The sequence below is a fragment of the Sus scrofa genome, chromosome 13, assembly GCF_054392235.1.
Source record: "Sus scrofa isolate SSC_HxYL_T2T_F1_AM1 chromosome 13, Sscrofa_HxYL_maternal_Yorkshire_Landrace_v2.0, whole genome shotgun sequence".
Taxonomy (NCBI): domain Eukaryota; kingdom Metazoa; phylum Chordata; class Mammalia; order Artiodactyla; family Suidae; genus Sus; species Sus scrofa.
The window spans coordinates 135,363,367-135,376,916 of NC_139395.1; the positions used below are offsets into that span (position 1 = coordinate 135,363,367).

Sequence of the window (13,550 nt, forward strand, 5' to 3'; positions counted from 1 at the left end):
ATTCATTAACAATACATACAATATAATAAATATAGATACAATATAATCAAATACAATATATGATATAATAAAATCAATACAATATAATAAAATTATACAATGTAATAATACAATATAATATACCATATGACAAAATCAAATACATGCACTATAATATATATAATAAAATACATATTTATATGTATACAATACAATATGATAAAATCAATATACAATATAATGAAGTCAATATACAAGATAATAAAATAAAATTTGGAGAGGTAAAAATATACGCAGAGAAAGTGACTGGGAGTAGATGTCTCCATCTCTGAATTATGTTATTGTGCATAATTTTATTTCCTTTTGTTTGTATCTCCTTAACTGGTTATAATGAATAGGTATCACTACTATAATAAGAAAATGTCCTAATGATAATAATTAACATTTACTGAGCATTTACAATATGACAAATACTTAATATTTAATTCTCAAAGAGAAATTATGAAGTATTTCCCTAGTCAATTTGGGCTGCTATAACAAAAATATCATCAACTGGATGGCTTATAAACAACATAAATTTATTTCCCACAGTTCTGGAGTCTGGAAAGCCCAAGATCAAGGCACAAATCTGGTGTCTGGTGAGAGCCTGCTCCTGGTTCATAAATGCCATTTTCTCACTGTGTCCTCATATGGCTGAAGGGTAGGGGAGTTCTCTGGCATCCCTTTTATAAGGACATGAATCCTATTCATGAAGCCTTCACTTTCATGACCTAATCACCTCCCAAAGTCCTCACCTCCAAATACCATCATATTAAGGGCTAAGTTTCAACGTAATTTGGGATGATATGATTTCAACATCACCCCCTGGCCTTCACTTGGTGTAAACTGGAGTAGAATATCACAAGTGGTCACTGAAAACATCTCAGGACCTTCACAACACCATTGTGGTTATGGCTAATGAATTAGGAGACTCCAGAATTATAACCATGTAAATAGAATATGCAAAAGTGAAGAATATTTATAGTGTATCAATTAAAGTTACACTTTTCTTTGTTGCTTTTTAGGGCCACACTGACAGCATATGGAAGTTCTCAGGTGGGGTCAAATCAGACTGCATTTGCTGGCCTATGCCACAACCACAGCAATGTGTGATCTAAGCCATGTCTGCAAACTATACTACAAATCATGGAAATGCCAGATCCTTAGCCCACTGAGCAAGGATACTAGTCAGGTTTGTTTCCATTGCACCAAAATGGGAACTCTTTAAGTTACATTTTTTATTGGGATCTCTGTCATCACCAAGATAACAAATGTAAGTAATCAGTTTGAGGCGAGGAGTTAATCATTTCTACTAAAGAGTGGATGGCAACATAAAATGGTTAATTTGTTTTTATGTAACTACAAAAGATCTCCAACCTTTCAATTACTACATTAAATATGAAAAATGACTAGTTTTAAGAAGGATAAAATATTTATTGTAATGAATGCATGTTAAGAAATATTATCAAGAGGGACCAAGATCACCAAGAAGGACCAAGATGGAGACATAGAAGGCTACTGAATGTCCCTCCTCCTATGGACACACAGAACTTACAGACACATACAGTACAATTCCCTCTGAGAGAATTCCAGAAACTAACTGAGTGTCTCCTACAACATCAGGAGCATGAGAAAATGGCTACATCAAAGTAAGTAGGATAGGATGAGACATACTTTTCCATAAACCCCCACCCCTTCCACAGTACCACACAATCAGGAGGGAATCCCACAACTCCTAAATTCTCCCTGTGAAGCAAAGAGCTTGAACTACTAAAAATCTATTGCCCTATCTGTTAAGGATCATATCTAAGGAATGGGACCCAAAACATCAAGCTTTGAAAGCCAAAAGGGCTTAAGTCCATAATACCCACAAATTGATAGAAAAAAGAAGCCATTCATAACAGGAGTATGAGCACTCATCACAAGTATTCCCCCCAGAGCTTAGTGCAAAGAAGCAGGCAAAACTGCCCATGACCCAGTCTTTCCCTGTACATTTTCCCCTGGTTTAAATAGATACTTCCCTAGCTACTGTTTAGGGTCTGGCTTCTAATAAGGCTGCATCTTGGTGCTGATTGCAATCCTCCCCAGTATCCTTTGGGACATGAATGTGTCTTGAAACACCCTCAAAGAACATGGATGATGGCTAGACAATCACAAAAGTTTGATAAACAACAAGTAGTTTGAGCCAGGATATTTACAAGGTTCATCTCCTGCATGAGACCAGTCTGTTAAGACTGGGAAAGATGACTCTTTTACCTAATGTAGAAAAACCAACACAAAGAGCCAAGGAAAATGAAGAAATTGGAATTTCAAACAAAAGAAAAAGATAAATATCCAGAAATTGATCTTAATGAAATGGAGATGTGTGATCTACCTGAGAGTTCAAGATAATTATTATAAAAATTCTTACCAATATCAGGAGATTGATGTATGAACAACAAAGGGATAGAAAATATTTTAAAGTACCAAACATCAATCATGGATCTGAAGAATATAACTAAATTAAAATTCAGTAGAGGGGTTCAATAGTAGACTAGACAATCAGGAGAAAGGATCATGAACTTGAAGACAAGGCAGCAGATTAGACCCCTAGCCTGGGAACCTCCATATGCCGTGGGAGCAGTCCTAGAAAAGGCAAAAAGACAAAAAAAAAAAAGAAAAAAGAAAAGAAAGAAAGAAAGAAGCTGCCTTTGAGAGAGGAGGGGGCCATGGTTGCGGCCCTAAAGTGACAAAAAAAAAAAAAAAAAAAAAAAAAAAACCCACTAGGCCAATCTTAGAGTTCCCTGGTGGTACAGCAAGATAAGGAACTGGCATTGTCACTGCTGAGATCTGTGTTCAATCTCTGGCCCAAGAACTTCTACATGCCATGGGCATAGTCAAAAAAAAAAAAAAAAAAAAAAAGCCAAAAAACAAAAATGAACCAAAAAAAAAAAAAAATCACTAGACCAGTCTAAGAAGAAATGTTAAAGGAAGTTCATTGCCACAGCAATCAGACAAACAAAAGAAAGAAAAGTTATCCAAATTAGAAGAGAAGGAGTTCCTGTCATGGCTCAGCAGAAATGAATCTGACTAGTATCCATGAGGACACAGGTTTGATCCCTGACCTCATTCAGTGGGTTAAGGATCTGGCATTGCCATTAGCTGTGGTGTAGGTCGAAGACACAGCTCAGATCTGGTATTGCTGTGGCTGTGGCATAGGCCAGCAGCTGCAGCTCCAATTCGACCCCTACCCTGGGAACCTCCATATCCTGCAGGTGTGGCCCTAAAAAGACAAAAAAAAAAAAAAAAAAATTGGTTGCCAAGGCAGAGGGGAAGGGAGTGGGATGGACTGGGAGTTTGGGGTTAATAGATGTGAACCATCACATTTGGAGTGGGTAAGCAATGAGATCCTGCTGTATAGCACAGGGAACTCTACTTAGTCACTTGTTATGGAACATGCTGGAGGATAAGGTGAGAAAAAGACTATGTATATATATGTATGACTAGGTCACTTTGCTATACAATAGAAATTGACAGAACACTGTAAATCAACTATAATAGAAAAAATAAAAATCATAAAAATAAAAAATTAAAAATTGGAAGAGGTAAAATTGTCATTGTATGCAGATAACATGAAACTTACTATATATAGAAAACCCTAAGACCTCCACAAAAAAACTGCTTGAACTGATCAATGAATTCAACAAAGTAGCAGGATACAAGAATAACATTCAGAAACTGGTTGCATTTCTGTATACCAACAATGAAGTATTAGAAAAGGAATATAAAAACACAATACCTTTTACAATTGCACCACAAAAAAATTAAATACCTAGAAATAAACCTGACCAAGGAGGTGAAAGACATATGCTGATTTAAAACATTAAACAGGGAAATTAAAGAGGATTCAAAGAAATGAAAATATAGCCCATGCTCCTGGATTGGAAGAATTAATATCATTAAAATGGCTATACTGAGAATTCCCATCACGGCTCAGCAGCAATGAATCTGACTAGCATCCATGAGGATGCAGGATCAATCCCTGGCCTCACTCAGTGGGTTAAGGATCCCAAGTTGCCACGAGCTGTGGTGTAAGTAAGTTGCAGACGTGGCTTGGATCTAGCATTGCTCTGGCTGTGGCATAGGCCAGCAGCTATAGCTCCAATTTGACCCAGCCTGGGAACTTCCATATGCCGTGGGTATGACCTTAAAAAAAAAAAAAATAGCCATACTCCCTAAAGCAATTACAGATTTAATGCATCCCTATCAAATTACCCATGACATTTTTCACAGAACTAAAACAAACAATCCAAAAATTTATATGGAACCATTAAAGACCTGGAACTGCCAAAGCACTCCTGAGGAAAAATAAAGTAAGAGGCATAACTCTCCCAGCCTTCAGACAATACTACAAAGCTACAGTAATCAAAACAAAGGTACAGTAATCAAGACATATAAATCAATGGAAGAGGATAGAGAGCACAGAAATAAACCCAGGCACCCACAGTCAATTAATTTTTGACAAAGGAGAAAATGGGAAAAATACAGTCTCTTCAACAAGTGGTGCTGGGAAAACTGGACAACTGCATGTAAATCAATGAAACTAGAATACACCCTCATGCTATACACAAAAATAAACTCAAAATGGCTTAAAGAATTAAACATAAAAGACAAGATACAATAAAACTCCTAGAAGAGAACATAGGCAAAGCATTCTCTGGCAACAACTGTACAAATGTTTTCTTAAGTCAGTCTCCTACAGCAATAGAAATAAAAACAAAAATAAAACAATGGGACCTAATCACAGGAAAAAAAAAAAAACTAGATGACTTGTAGACTGAAAACTATGATACACTGATGAAAGAAGTTGAAGACACAAATAAATGAAAAGATATTCCACAGTCATGGAATGGAAGACTTAATATTGTTAAAATACCCATAGTACCCAAAGCAATCTACTCGATGAAATTCCTATTAAAATTCCATTGGCATTTTTTCACAGAAATATATCAAAAAATCCTAAATTTTATATTGAACCACAAAGACTCCAAATAAGCAAAGCAATGCTGAGAAAGAAGAACAATGGTGGAGGCACCACACTTCCTGTTTTCAAATTATTACAAAGTTGTAGTAATCAAAATTCTATAGTATTAACATAAAAGAGGACACATAGATTAATGGAACAGAGTAGAGAACCCAGACGTACATCAACACATATATAGTCAATTTACTCTCAACAAAGGAATATATACAATGGGGAAAAGATAGTCTCTTCAGTAAATTTTGCAGGGCAAACATAGTATCCACATGCATAAGAATGAAACTGAACCGCTATCATACATGATACACAAAAATCAACTCAAAATAGATTAAACACTTAAATGTAAGACTTGAAACCTTAAATGAAAACACAGGGCATAAGCTCCTTAACATCAGCCTTAGCAATGATTTTTTTGGATTTGGCACCAAAACAAAGGCAACAAAAGAAAAAATAAACGAGCAAGACTACAACAAACTAAAAAGCTTCTGCACAGCAAAGAAAATCATCAGCAAAATGAAAAGGCAACCTATGGAAAAAAGAGACAATATTTTCAAAGTGCATATGCAATGAGGTTAATACACAAAATATACAAGGAACACATACAACTCAACAGCAATAAAACAAATAACTCAAAAAAAAAAAATGGGCATAAGACCTGAACAAGCATTTTTCAAAGAAGACCTACAAACGGCCAACAGATATATAAAAAGATGTTCAAGGAGTTCCCGTCGTGGCGCAGTGGTTAACGAATCCAACTAGGAACCATAAGCTTGCGGGTTCAGTCTCTGGCCTCGCTCAGTGGATTAAGGATCTGGCTTTGCAGTGAGCTGTGGTGTAGGTTGCAGATGGGGCTTGGATCTAGCGTTGCTGTGGCTGTGGTGTAGGCTGGCAGCTACAGCTCCAATTAGACCCCTAGCCTGGGAACCTCCATATGCCACAGATGCAGCCCTAAAAAGACAAAAAAAAAATAATAATAATAATAATAATAATAATAATAATAAAAACAAGGAGTTCCCGTCGTGGCGCAGTGGTTAACGAATCCGACTAAAAACCATGAGGTTGTGAGTTCCATCCCTGGCCTTGCTCAATGGGTTAAGGATCCAGCATTGCTGTGAGCTGTGGTGTAGGTTGCAGATGTGGCTCAGATCCTGTGTTGCTGTGGCTGTGGTGTAGGCTGGTGGCTACAGCTCCAATTAGACCCCTAGCTTGGGAACCTCAATGTGCCTTGGGTGCAGCCCTAGAAAAGACAAAAAAATAAAATAAAATAAAAAATAAAAACAAAACTACCATATGATCCATCATTTCCACTTCTGGATATATATCCAAAGGAAATAAAGTCTTTATCTGGAAGAGATGTCCATACTTCCATGTTCATTGCAGTATTATTGAGGATAAACAAGATATGAAAAAAAAAACAAAAAACTGTATGTCCATCAATGGATAAAGAAAATTGCAGAGCTCCTGCTGTGGAGCAATGGGACCAGCAGTCTTGAAACCACAGTGGGTTAAAGGCCTGGCATTGCCGAAGCTGCAGCCTAGGTCATGACTTCTGCTCAGACCTGATCCCTGGTCAGGGAACTCCATATGTCGAGGGGAGGCCAAAAAAATAGAAAAAAAATTAAAAATGTTTTAAATAAATAAAATGGATTAAAAATATTATTCAGTCTTATTAAAAGAAGGAAATGCCTCCATTTGTGACAACACACAGATGAACTTGTAGAGCTTTATGCTAAATGAAATAAGGCAGGCAGAGAAAGACATATACTGAATGATATCACTTATATGTGAATTTTTTAAGTCAAATTCATAGAAACAGAGACTATAATAATGATTTCCAAGGTCTGAGGATTTAGGCAGAAAGGGAGAGGCTAGCAAAAGGGTACAAAATTTCAGTTATAAGATGAATAATATCTGAGGATCTAACATATAACATGGTGACTCTAGTTGATATTACTTCATATAATTGAAATTTGTAAAGACAATATAATTTGTGTTCTCACCAAAAAAGAAAAAAAACGGGTAAACATGTGGATTTGGAATCCTTTCACAATATACACTTCTTCCAATTCATCATATTGTACACTTTAAATACATTATGATTTTATTTGTCAATTATACCACAATAGAACTGAAGAAAAAAGAAAACACTACCTCTTCATTACACAGTTACCTTCTTCCAAGGAGCTGAAATCACTAACAGAATTTGACTCCACATGTTCAAGGCAATGGCAAATATGCTAGGGCCAATTCTACACCCAAAAAATTTATGGTGATAATTTGCAGAGTCATCCAGATCATTGCAAGTTTTGATTGAGTCCATTATGTTGCTAGCACTGTCAGAGCCTCTAGGAGTAATAGACAAAAATAGAAGGAGGGGGAAGAGAAATAGAAAGAAGAGAAGTAACATGTTCTTGTCCTAAGGGGTCTTGTAACCCACTACTGGAGAACTCCCCAGAGCGTTTGTTTGAAAATGAGCAAGTGCCAAAACTTCAATTTATCCCTCTGCCTCTACCTCTCACTGTTCTGTCTACTAGCCATACAATTTGAATGATCACTTAAAACCTAAATCAGAGCTTGCTATGAAATTGAAAATCTTCTCATAGCTTCCTATTTCACTTAGCAAGAAAAAAGAAAAAGCATCCTTCTCAGCAAGGTACCGCAAAGGTTTAGATGCCCTGGGACCTGCTAACATCTGAGACTCCATCTCCTGTGACACATCTCTACTCTCACTAGCATCAGCCACACTGACCTTTCTATTCTTCAGGCATCCAAGCTCTTACCTACCTTTAGACCTCTGTACTGGCCAGTCCTTCCCTTGATACAGCCAGCTACTTTTTTCAGTTGGATCTTAGGCTCCATGTTGCGCATTGAGAAAGCCTGCCCTAACCAAGCATCCGCCAGCACCTCATCCCACCTTCGACACACTCTGGCATGTGTTTTTGTTTTGTTGTATTAAAATACTGTTGATTTCAGTGTGGTACTGGTATCAAAACAGACAGACAGACCAATGGAACAGAATAGAGAATCCGGAAATAAACCCTGACACCTATGGTCAATTAATCTTTGACAAGGGAGGCAAGAACATAAAATGGGAAAAGGAAAGTCTATTCAGCAAGCATTGCTGGGAAACCTGGACAGCTGCATGCAAAGCAATGAAACGAGAACACACCCTCACACCATGCACAAAAATAAACTCCAAATGGCTGAAAGACTTAAATATACAACAGGACACCATCAAACTCCTAGAAGAAAACATAGGCAAAACACTCTCGGACATCAACACCATGAATATTTTCTCAGGTCAGTCTCCCAAAGCAATAGAAATTAGAGCAAAAATAAACCCGTGGGACCTCATCAAACTGAAAAGCTTTTGCACAGCAAAGGAAACTCAAAAGAAAACAAAAAGACAACTTACAGAATGGGAGAAAATAGTTTCAAATGATGCAACTGACAAGGGCTTAATCTCTAGAATATATAAGCAACTTATACAATTCAACAGCAAAAAAACCAATCAATCAATGGAAAAATGAGCAAAAGACCTGAATAGACATTTCTCCAAAGAAGATATACAGATGGCCAACAAACACATGAAAAAATGCTCAACATCGCTGATTATAAGAGAAATGCAAATCAAAACTACCATGAGATACCACCTCACACCAGTCAGAATGGCCATCATTAATAAATCGACAAATAACAAGTGCTGGAGGAGCTGTGGAGAAAAGGGAACCCTCCTGCACTGCTGGTGGGAATGTAAACTGGTACAGCCACTATGGAGAACAGTTTGGAGATACCTTAGAAATCTATCCATAGAACTTCCATATGACCCTGCAGTCCCACTCTTGGGCATCTATCCGGACAAAACTCTACTTAAGAGAGACACGTGCACCTGCATGTTCATTGCAGCACTATTCACAATAGCCAGGACATGGAAACAATCCAAATGTCCGTCGACAGATGATTGGATTCGGAAGAGGTGGTATATATACACAATGGAATACTACTCAGCCATAAAAAAGGATGACATAATGCCATTTGTAGCAACATGGATGGAACTAGAGAATCTCATACTGAGTGAAATGAGCCAGAAAGACAAAGGCAAATACCATATGATATCACTTATAACTGGAATCTAATATCCAGCACAAATGAACATCTCCTCAGAAAAGAAAATCATGGACTTGGAGAAGAGACTTGTGGCTGCCTGATGGGAGGGGGAGGGAGTGGGAGGGATCGGGAGCTTGGGCTTATCAGACACAACCTAGAATAGATTTACAAGGAGATCCCACTGAATAGCATTGAGAACTATGTCTAGATATTCATGTTGCAACAGAAGAAAGGGTGGGGGAAAAACTGTAATTGCAATGTATACATGTAAGGATAACCTGACCCCCTTGCTGTACAGTGGGAAAATAAAGAAAAAGGAAAAAAAAATAAATAAAATAAAATAAAATACTGTTGATTTACAATGTGCCAATTTCTGCTGTACAGCAAAGTGACTCAGTTATACATATACATACATTCTTTTTTTTTTTTTTCTGTCTTTTTAGGCCTGTATCCACAGCATATGGAAGTTCCCAGGATGGGGTCTAATGGGAGCTGCAGCTGCCAGCCTGCGCCACAGCCACAGCAACACCGGATCCAAGTCATGTCTGCAACCTACACCTCAACTCACCGAAACACCACATCTTTAACCCACTGAGGGAGACCAGGGATGGAACCCAAGTCCTCATGGATACTAACTGACTGGGTTCATTACTGCTGAGCCACAATGGGAACTCCTATACATTCTTGTTTATATTCTTTTTCATCATGGTCTATCCTAGGATCTGGCATGTGTTTTTGCCACAGGGCTTTTCACCAGCTGAAATTATCTTATTTACTTGTGTCCTTATTTATTAACTATTTCCTCCTATTAGAAAGTCAACTCTATGAAAATACAATGATTCCTGTGTTCACTAAATGTATGTGGCTTCAATAAATATTTTTTCAATGAGTAAATGAATGAAAGGTAGACGGAATGGAGCATGTCAGTGTTGGCTAGAGTTATCCAGGAACTCAATGGGCCTTGAAGAACAAATAGTGTTAAACCACTCAGAATCTAATCAGGTTAACTCTCCTTCACTGTCTTTCTCACTAAAGCATCTCGGCATCTGAAAAAGTCAAATAAGTAACTCAGAAAGCAAGTGCTAAATGCTCATTGAATCGAATAAATATTTTTTAACAATTCCATGCCATGTGTATCACTTAAGTAGAAGCTATACGTGGGCTTCACAGAGGTTTTTCTAGTTCAAACCAGCAGTATCCAGACAGAGACAGCTCTATGTCTAGAGTAAAGACAAAAGGAAACAAAGCTGCCGATAACCCAAACTGGTGCTTATGTAAGAAGAAGAAGAAAAAATAAAGCTACTCCAAGAAAGCTCCTTTCCCATCTCTAAGCTTCAAGCCTAACCTTATAAAAGTACATGGAATGTAGAATCTAATCAGCTTCTGTGAATTAAATGCTGTAGTATTTGCCTTAGACAAGCTTTTGGCTTCTATATCATGCCTTTATTTCTAGGAATACTTAGCAAAGAAAAGAAATCTAAGGCTTAATGTCTCTCTCCATTAGATATCCATACTCCTGAAGTTTTAAATCATTCCTCCTTAGAATATCTGTGCTCCATTTCCATCCCATGGTCCCTAACACTATGTCATTTCAACCACAACCAGGTGGGAAACCAAAGGGGATTATATCTTCCGTTGGAATGAGATATGTGCAGAAAACCCCTTAAGAGCAAAGATCCTTTTTCTATTCATGTCTTTAATAATAATGAATAAGAAAAGAAAAGGGCAGATGGAAGAGCAGCAAGAAGCATTTATTGGACAGTTGTTTGGAAACTAAGGAGTTGACAGATCTTTCCCTCGTATGACAACACAGGTCTTGAGCCTAGTGTTTGTTAGACTAAGACTAAAATTGCGATGCCATTCTACTTGACAAATTATGTCCTGAAAAACACTGTAAGGCTAAGGAAAACTTGGCAAACAAGAGAAGGAAAATGCTGTCTAAAATATATAAAACTGCTTCAAATCTTAGATTGCACAGCTATCACAAATTAATTTGTATGTGTGACTAAAACTGTCACAAATATTGACATTGATTTTTTTAAACTTCTGAAAATCAAAAAATACACACATAAGCACACATACTTTGTGGAGTGGAGGGAGATGTGCCACATAGATGACAAAAAATTAAATCCTTATGTAAAATACAGTTTAATAAGAAAAAGATAATTGTCGCAATAATAGTAAGTTAACAGTATGAAAAATAAACTGATAAAACAAGAAATTAAAATGTCTTGCTAACATTTATTCATCTTTTATTCATTCAATCAGCAAATATCTATAGAGTACCAAATATGTTCTTGGCATTACACAAGACACCAGGTATACAGTGATGACCAAAAAATGGCCCTACTCTGAAAAAGTTCATGGTATGATACTAACTCTGGCTCTTAACCAAAGAAATTCAAATTAAAATGGTGTTTTACCTATTAAATGCCTTCAATTTACAATCTATAAATTTGGCAAGATACACTAAGAAGCTTAAAATTTTTCTTAATGCTTTGTCTTGATAATTACATACCTGGGAATTTTTCCTAAGGGAATAATCAGAAAGATGCAAACAGATTTATATACAACAATGTTAATTGTACAGTCTGTAATAGTGGAGGCTGGAAACTCCCTTAATGTCCAACAACTAGTAATGTTTTCTAAAAATATTTGTCATTAGAAAATTATCAGAGTTCTGGAGTTCTCGTTGTGGTGCAGCAGAACCAAATCCGACTAGAAACCATGAGGTTTCGGGCTCCCTGGCCTCACTCAGTGGATTAAGGATCTGGCATTTGCCTTGAGCTGTGGTGTAGGTCACAGACACAGCTTGGATCCTGCGTTGCTGTGGCGGTGGTGGTGGTGGTGGCTGTGGCCAGCAGCTGTAGTTCAGATTCAACCCCTAGCCTGGGAAGCTACATATGCCACCGGTGCGGCCCTAAAAAGCAAAAAAATAAAATAAAATAAAATTATGAGTTCTCTTGTGCTACATTGTGTTGTCACTGTGCTGACGTGACTCTTAGATCACTGTTGTAGCATGGGTTCCATCCCTGGTCCAGGAACTTCCACATGCCATGGGCACAGCAAAAAAGAAAAAAAAAGGAAAGAAAAAAGAAAAAATTCTCAGGAAAAAAAAATATGGCTGAAAAATTATGATACAAAAACTGGAGATACTGATAGCATGATATCAATGTGTGGCTAATGTACGTTCTACATTTTCTACAGTTAAAGCTAGTCTAACAAAAAAATAGCTTTTAAAATAACCAATATTAATGTTATTGTCAACCATGCCATCTTGTAAGTTATTCGCCAAATAAACCGTCTAAATATGCTCTAAAAAGACCATTTAAAAATTTTCACGATCTGAGTAAATCTGGGAGCATACTGGGGCTAAGAAAGTCCTAAAGTTGAAAGCGATAGAAATAATCCTCTTAATTGAGCAATAAAATGCTTCTTTATTGTTTAAATTGTTTTAAAAGGAAGGTTCATAGTTGAGCTTGACAGTCATCTCTGCCTTCTTAGGAGAAACATAGCCTATAAAATCATTTAAAACCGCAGACCACCGACTTGGACTCAGGACTGGGGTTTTCTGGTTTCGCCCTGACTCACAAAGGTCCCCAGCGACGCGCCGTCTGCAGATGGCAGCCTCCGGCGGGAAGTCCACAACTCCACTTCCTGCCTGGGGGAGGCACTTCGGGCCCTCGCCGGGAATTCAGAAACCTGTTTGAGCCGTTTCTGTAGGGCTGAACCTTGTTATTTAGTAAATATTTATTTAGCTCTCTGAGGACTCAGAACTAATCACTGTCACTTCTCTTTAATAATAAATGGTGAACTTCAAACGCGGCAGAACTCCACCGACTAATCAGTGCTCTCCGGGAGGTGCAAAACTGCAATCCGCCAGCGGACATGAAAGACTGAACATTTCCTGTTCCCACTCGCGGTGGCCCAGAATAAACTTAAACCAAGTGAGAGATGTTGATGGCGGCCGCCCCCACCGCGCGCCGACCCTGGGAGCCAGGAATCCATCTGCCCGCGGCCGAGCGCGCCGCCCCTTCCCCTTTCGCCCCAGGGACCCTCAAAGCCCGCTGCTCTGCTGCTCCACAATCTGGGCTGCTGCTTCCTTGGGCTTTTAAGGTTGTCTTTTAAATTCGCTATTCAGGTGCAAACCAATTAGCCCTTTCCTTGTTCCCGAGCGAGCGGTGGAGAGCGCCCGGCGCCCCCTCGCCGACGGAAACTCGCGGGCTCCGCGCAGTGGGCTCCTTCCTCGCCGCCGCTCGCTGGCTGTCAAAGAGGTCAGCGCGCCGGGTGGCATTGACGCCAGCCTTCCAGAATTTGGTTCTCAAAGTCTTTTTTTATTTACTAGGAAAGGTAAGGGTCGCCCCTTTGATTGTTTTATCTTGTAATGTGAGAAACAAATTATAAA

The 13,550-nt window shown here is 38.2% G+C and overlaps 1 long non-coding RNA gene across 10 annotated transcripts in view; it reads left to right on the forward strand.

The window, feature by feature from the left end:
- Positions 1-12,817: 12,817 nt before the first annotated feature.
- The window catches only part of LOC106508004 (uncharacterized), a 98,522-nt gene continuing 97,789 nt past the window's right edge, over positions 12,818-13,550 (forward strand). For all 10 annotated transcript variants that reach the window (XR_014824413.1, XR_014824416.1, XR_014824415.1 and 7 more), the window contains exon 1: positions 12,818-13,495. This is a non-coding gene — a long non-coding RNA (uncharacterized LOC106508004). The remainder of the gene's footprint in view (positions 13,496-13,550) is intronic.